This window comes from Neomonachus schauinslandi, chromosome 14 (genome assembly GCF_002201575.2).
Source record: "Neomonachus schauinslandi chromosome 14, ASM220157v2, whole genome shotgun sequence".
Taxonomy (NCBI): Eukaryota; Metazoa; Chordata; class Mammalia; order Carnivora; family Phocidae; genus Neomonachus; species Neomonachus schauinslandi.
Genome location: NC_058416.1, coordinates 28,820,278 through 28,827,947, shown reverse-complemented (window position 1 = coordinate 28,827,947; position 7,670 = coordinate 28,820,278).

Genomic DNA, 7,670 nt, shown 5'->3' with positions numbered 1-7,670 from the left:
ATGTACATACTGAATCTGAGTTTTGTAGAAGAGTAAGAAGGGGTAAGGAGAGAGATTTGGTCAACAGGCCTGAACTCAAACATTGTCCCTGCCACTTACTGACCCTGCAATTTTAAACAAATTGTTTCTAAGTCTGTTCCTTCACCTGTAAAATTATTGTTTTTTTAAGATTTTATTTATTTGACAGAGAGAGACACAGTGAGAGAGGGAACACAAGCAGGGGGAGTGGGAGAGGAAGAAGCAGCCTTCCTGCGGAGCAGGGAGCCCGATGCGGGGCTCGATCCCAGGGTCTGGGATCGTGACCTGAACCAAAGGCAGACACTTAACGACTGAGCCACCCAGGTGCCCTGTAAAATTTTTATTTTTTTTTAAAGATTTTATTTGTCAGAGAGTGGGGGGGAGAGAGTGAGAGAACACAAGCAAGGGGAGCGGCAAAGGGAGAAGCAGGCTCCCTGCTGAGCAGAGGGCCTGATGGGACTTGACCCCAGGACCCTGGGATCATGACCAGAGCCGAAGGCAGATGCTCAACCAATTGAGCCACCCAGGCGTCCCTCACCTGTAAAATTGTAAGAACAATTCCTACCCTACATTTCTGTACTTTGTAGTAGCAAAAGTTTTGTACATTACTTTTGGCTATATATGTACACATATTTTAACCTAAATATTAATAGATTTTAATCAAGAATAACACTGGGGTTTTTTTTCCCTCTACGGAAATAGACCTACCTTCCCCAGGAACGCCTCTAGCCCTGAACATTTCTAATCCTCTTCTTCCATTAGAATGTAACTTTCTCCTTTGCCATCCTTTTAGGGTCCAACATTTAGCTAAGATAACTTTTCAGACTAATGTCTTGATAGAACACTTTTGTGATGGAATATGTCTATTTTTAACCACCAAATTCTGGGTATCTTACCCTTAAGAGTATATTTAATCTTAATATTCTTAAACATTATTAAATTGGTAAATCTAAGGCTAGTAGAAAGCTACTAAGAAAGACCCTTTGCACTTGAAAGTGTTTGGGGGTAGCTTTAAATTCCTTAAAATTTCCTCTGCATAAGTAACTAACCGTATGATGGGCTAATCGTGACCTTGTCCTGGGGCTAAAGCTAGTAAGATGCTTTTCAGCAGAACAAGCATAAAACCCTACATTTAGGTTCAAAACATGAATTTTTACAAATACAGGCTGGTGCTTGTTTTGGCAATACTCGCCTGCAAAAGATGTGACAGTGTTATGTGACCACAAGCTAGAGGTATTTAAAGTGCTAACAAAATTAGGTCAGTCACATTTATACATCTATGAAGCCAATAATGTGATATAATCTAAGCTGACTCTGCTATGATGACTAGACATATTTGGAGTAAGGGTAGAATTTAGGATGCCTTAACTGCCAAAACAAAACAATGGAAGGTCTAAATATTATCTCAAACGTGACCTACCTGATGCAAATAGGGATTTCTAGCCTAGAGAATAGAAGGTTAAAGAAAGACACAAATACTAAAATAGCTCTTAAAAGAAAAAGAGAGAGAGGCATATATAGTCTATGACTCCAAAAGACATAACTAAGTTTACTTGTTAGAAACTGTGGACATGCCCAATTTGCTGGATGCAAGAAAGAACTTTCTAATAGAGCTGTACAAAAATGAAATGACTGGGGCGCCTGGGTGGCTCAGTTGGTTAAGCGACTGCTTTCGGCTCAGGTCATGATCCTGGAGTCCCTGGATCGAGTCCCGCATCGGGCTCCCTGCTCGGCAGGGAGCCTGCTTCTCCCTCTGACCCTCCCCCCTCTCATGTGCTCTCTCTCTCATTCTGTCTCAAATAAATAAAATCTTTAAAAAAAAAAATGAAATGACTGATTTCATGAAGAAATGACTTATTTCTACAAGTTCTGGTATAGCTCTTTGTACATGATGGATGGAGGGAGGGAGGGAGGGAAAGAAAGGAAGGAAGGAAAAACATTAGTTGTTCTCTTAGCTGACAGCTGGAGTTGGTCCTTCTACTCTAAATTGATCAGGATTTCTTATCAAAACCACATAATCTGCTCTTTTTTCCAGGAAGTTTCCTCAAACACCACCTGGCTCAACTCTGTTTTAAAGAGACTCTTTCACAATCAAATTCCACTTAGAATTTATTCTATGTCTGGAGAATAGGCCATCACAAAATTGCTCATTTTCCTAACTGGAAAGACAAGTTTGAGATTCCTCACGTATATTATATCTCACATTTTTTCCTAATAGTAATGTTAGACATAACACCGTTTCAATTTCTGGTAGCAATATACGTACATACACATACCACCTTCCCATAAAATTTAGCCAAAATAAGAAAAGATTGAGCCATGAAACATAAGGATTTTTAATAGCATATTTTTAAACCTTAAATTCCCCTTCGTTTCCAATATTTGATATACCTCTGTTGAGATGCTGAATTTATTTGTGCTTTGGGCTTTTACATGGTATGGTTCTAAGTCTAATCAGAAGTTCCTGTTACATTTAAAAGAATTTTCATGGTATTAACCTATTTCTAAAATTTTAACCTATTCAAAATACAAAGTGGCCATTCTATAACAGTCTCTTAATTCAACTTGGAAAGTAATAGGTCTTATTACCCAATATCCCTTTTTGGTGGGCCTGATTAATTTGTTTGCTTTACCTAGCTACGGATCTAAGAACAACCTGGAATCTGGAGTCAGGAAATCTGGGTTTGAGTCCCAGGTCCACGGACTTGTGAAGGTGTGACCTTGGGCAATTCTCTGAGCCTGTTTCCTCCTATCTAAAATAGGATGAAACTGTTACCCTTGCCTACCTCTCAGGCTTATTGCAAAATTACCTGAGATACCTTACATGAACATGCTTAGTGACCTGTATTTCTAAATAAGCGTAAAGCACCATTATCCTTGCACAACTTCATAGACAAACAAAAAACATCCTCATTCTGTTGTCAAGGAGCAACCCGGGATTGGGTTCCTTCCCAAATTCACAAATGCTCTAAAGAAACAATTACTGCTGCGACTGCTGAGTAGCCAGGGGTATCCCAGAGAGATGGCAATAGGAGCATGCTCCATTGTTTGATTGAGTAAACAGTCATTAATGAATTGAAGTATTTCCCAATTTGCAATAATATATCTCATACACTTCTGCTTTCTCATATTTTTAATCACTACACACAGTTGGAAGTGTGATTTGTTAATATTGTTCCTATGCGTGCTTTGTACACCCTGGAAATCTGAGAAAGACCCTGAAGTGCAAGGTCAATTTTAATGATCCTGTGCATTGTGGCATCATGGATGAACCAACGGCATGGGGGTCATGCCACTCTGAGTTCTAATCACAATACCTATGGTAAGCTTAATAAGGACTACCTGAAGATGTTCACATCCTAATCTCCAGAACCTGTGAATAGGTTACCTGCCATGCAAGTGGAATTTTGCAGATATGATTGCATTAAGGATTTTGAGACAGGTAGATGATCCTAGATTTTTCCAGGGAGGCCCAAAGTAATCATCAACATCTTTATAAGAGGGAGGCAGGAGAATCAGAGGTGTAATGGAGATTACAACTGAAGCAGAGGTCAGAGGGACATGGGGCTATGAGCCAAGGAATGTGGACAGCCTCTGGAAGCTGAAAAAGGTGAAGAAACAGATTCTCCCCTAGAGCCTCCAGAAGGAACAGAGCCAGTCCTGCTGACACCTTGATTTTTGGCTCACTGAGCCTAATTTTGGATTTCTGACCTCCAGAACTATAAGAAAATAAATTTATGTTGTTTTTAAACCACTAAATGTGTGGTAATTTGTGGCAATAGGAAACATATACTAGCTTTAGAAAAATGTTTTTATCTCTAAAATAAAATAATTGAGTTAGATGTTCTCAAAGGCCCTTTTCAATTCTGACATCTTACAGATAGATACCATCTACCCAGGTCTGTTTTTTACTGTAATAAAGTTAGCAATTACATAATTAGTGCCATGCTGCTTCTAGAAATGGGCTTATGTCTCTAAGTTGTCTGTTTTGCTTCTAGTTTGTTGTATTTGTATATGGAGGAAAATAATACATGCTTATGTTTCTTTCTGGGATAAGACAAGGATGAAATGAATGAATAAATGGAAGAAAAGAGAGTTGGCCTCAAAGTCAGACATTTGATCTCTAGAATTGCCTTTGCTAAAGAGGATCTCACTTCACACTTCTCTCTCGCTCTCCCCCATTAATTTCTTAGCACTGCCATAAACTGGCGGCTTCAAACAATAGAAATTTATTCTCCCACAACTCAGGATAGTAGAAGTCCAAAATCATGGTGCCAGCAACACCAGTTCCTTTTGGAATTTTGGGAGGAGAATCTGTTCCACACTTCTTTCTAGTCTCTGGTGGTTGCTAGCGAGTGATCCTTGACCTTCCTTGGCTTGTTGCTGCATCATTCCAGTCTCTGTGCCTCTTCCATCACATGGCCTTTTTCCCCGGTTTGTTTTCTCCATGTCTTTGTTTTCCCTTCTTAGACGGACAGCAGTTATTAGATTTAAGGCCCACCTTAATCCACTGTAACCTCCATACTAGACAGGATTCTTCAGAGAAATAGAATCAATAGGTTGTATATAAATATACAAAGATTTATTATAAGGAATTGGTTGATGTGATCATGGACACTCACAAGTTCTGAGATCTGTAGTTGGAAGCTGAAGGTACAGGAGAAATGTTTGCTATAGTTCTAGTCCAAAGACCAGCAGGCTACCAATCCAGGAAAAGTCAAAGTTTCAGTTCAAGTCTGAGGCAGAAAAAAAAAAAAAAGGATGCCAAAGGTAGAAGCTAGTCGGGTAGAAGGAATTCACCCTTATTCAGGGGAGGGTCAGCCTTTTTGTTCTATTCAGGCCTTCAATTGATTGGATGAGGTCCACCCATATTAAGAAGGGCAATCTACTTTACTTGGCCTATTTAAATATTAAATTTATCCTAAAACACCCTCATAGAAACACCCAGAATAACGTTTGACCAAGTACCTGTGCATCCCATGGCCCAGTCAAGGTGACACCTAAAATTAACCCTCACACTTCATCTTAACTAATTACATCTACAAATACCCTATTTGCAAAGAAGATCACATGCTGAGGTTCTAGGTGGACATGAATTTCAGGAAGACACTATTCAGCCCACCATACTCTCTCCATGTCCCAATCTGTGAAGTGAGGGCCTGGTCCCTGAGCAGAGCTTCCCATCCTGCAGTTCAATCAGAGAATTCTTCTAGAGGTTTGATGCAGGTCCTCCATGCAAGGAAGAAATGTTGGAAGATGCTCCCATGAATGGCACTGGACAGCTTTCCTTACCACGGACCCTCACTGTGGCTTCCCTTCAGGAAGGAGTATCATGAGTCTTCAAGAGGAGACACAGCTCTGCTTTTCCACAGCTTATTTGATCACAGGAACCACCCCCCTTTATTTTTCTTGGCATACCTATGAACACCTCCCAACTCAGAATTCCCTGAAACCCAGTATCAGAAACACTGGACAACAATCTCCAAGGACTCTTCAATTTCCAATAATCTGTGGTTTTATCAATCATTATTTCTCCAACTTCCTTTTAAAAACTAAATTCCTCTTGGACTACCAGTGTTGGTTGAAGCTAGATTTATTATAATGTTACTTAAATATAAATAAAATAAAACTACCTATAAACCCCTTATGCTTCTGACTCTTAAAGAATTGTAAAACCCAAATATGCAAACTGATTTCAAAGAAAACCAATAAAGTCAAAATTAACAACATTAATTTAACATGATATTGTTTGGATGGAATTTTATCACTGCTCACAACGCATATACAGTATGTTCTGTTCTGGTGTGCTTCCACAAATCTATGAGAACATGCCACAGTGATCTCATCCTCCCACCAGTTTTTTTCTATGCAAATTCCAGAAATTCTGTATTTACACAGCTCCCAGTAACGCCGTTTACCTTCTTACGAAGGGAACACACCACTTATATATTTCTTATATCTCTGTTCTCATTACTGGTAAGCATTAGATAGTTCTTCATATCAATGCAATAATAAACACAAATAGACACAGTTGTAAAAACTGTGGGTAGATTACAAGGTAGCGAAAAGATCCAGAGTGTCTGTCTTTTCTTTAGGTTATCATCATTAGACTAGGATAGAAAATATATCTATATACACATATATGTTATATATATATATATACTTTTATACATGTAGTATATACATAGTATAGTATATATAGTGAACAAATGTAATATAGTAAACAAATGCAACAAAGAACTTGCAAACACGAGATTGTTTGCAGACCTAATTCCTTAGAATCTAATTTAAAAGTGCTAACTATAGATGCTTGTGGTTCTCTCCCAACAACCTCAAACTCCTTCAACAGAGATCTGCTCTGCTCTTTGCTTTCATTCTCTTCCTAGGGACCAGGAAGTCAAACATGCATGAAGGTGATGCTCAATCACAGGCCCTTGTCTCTAGTCAGATCATCATGTCCATGAACTTTCAACTTAATGTAGAAATGTGTGTACAACTAAAAGTGCTGTATGACTTCTGCTAACTCAAAATTTAACCTTCAGAAAGAAAGGAATGAAGCCTGATGATCTCCCCAGTTGACTCTTGGAGGATGCCCTAACCATAAACAAATTTCATTAATTCAAACTAACTGGGCTATGAAGAGGCTAGTATGAATTACAGAAGTCCGAATTAAGTTTTCTTTTTACTAGCAAGGAACAGAACTCAAACTAGCATAACAAAGTGTTAAGAGGCAGAGGTCCTTAATAGGCTGCTTTAATGAACAGGTAAAAACAGTTTAAAATTAGCACAATGATTGTTTTCTTGCAAATTGATTCTCTACTATTCTATTAAGCATTTTAATTCTCTGCAATCTTGTTTACCCCAGTAATTTGCTAAGAAAACCCTTTCTTTCATAGCTAGAGTAGAAGCAACATTTAGCTCAGGCCGGTCCAAATGAGCAAGAGTTTCAAATTAGTAGCATCTGATTTAATTAGGTTTTACTAATAGCAAGTCAGGAAAATGCATTAACTGGCTTAGCCCACTAGGGGTTCTCTTTGTGTGCTGACGTTAATTGCTGCCGTTTACTTCATTGCCTGTTGCTTCCCTCCCCACTGCTTTCTTGTTGACAACAGTGTGGGGGGACTTTCTGACAAACCTCACTCAACAGCACCAGGATTCTCAGCTCTGCAGACGGTGTATGAATGGTGATTTAGCTGTCAGTCTGCATGATGAGATTAGAGGGTCACCAAAAGGCCACTCTGGCCAAAATCATTGCTACCTTTTTGTACCTTCAGCAAGTGCTGAAAGAGCCATCAAATAGAGATAGCCAACTTGAACATTACTTCTTGAGGACTTTTAAAGATGTTGTGCTCTTTTGATAACATCATAGGACTTTTCCTCTCCTCCAGCCATTAGCCACACATTTAATGTACATGAGCTTGGTCTGTACTACTTGTTTCTATTCAAGTTCATAAAGGCATGCTTTGTCTTTTCAACAAGAAGTAACTGAGGACAGAGACTATTTTTCCTCATATTTTTGCCCAACCCTCACCTCCATTTCAATTCCTTAGCACAGTTCTGTGCAAATAATAATAAACACTAAAAATCCACTGACGGGTAGGCAATAACAATCTACATACTTCAACTTTAAACAAGTCAAAATGAATTGTTCA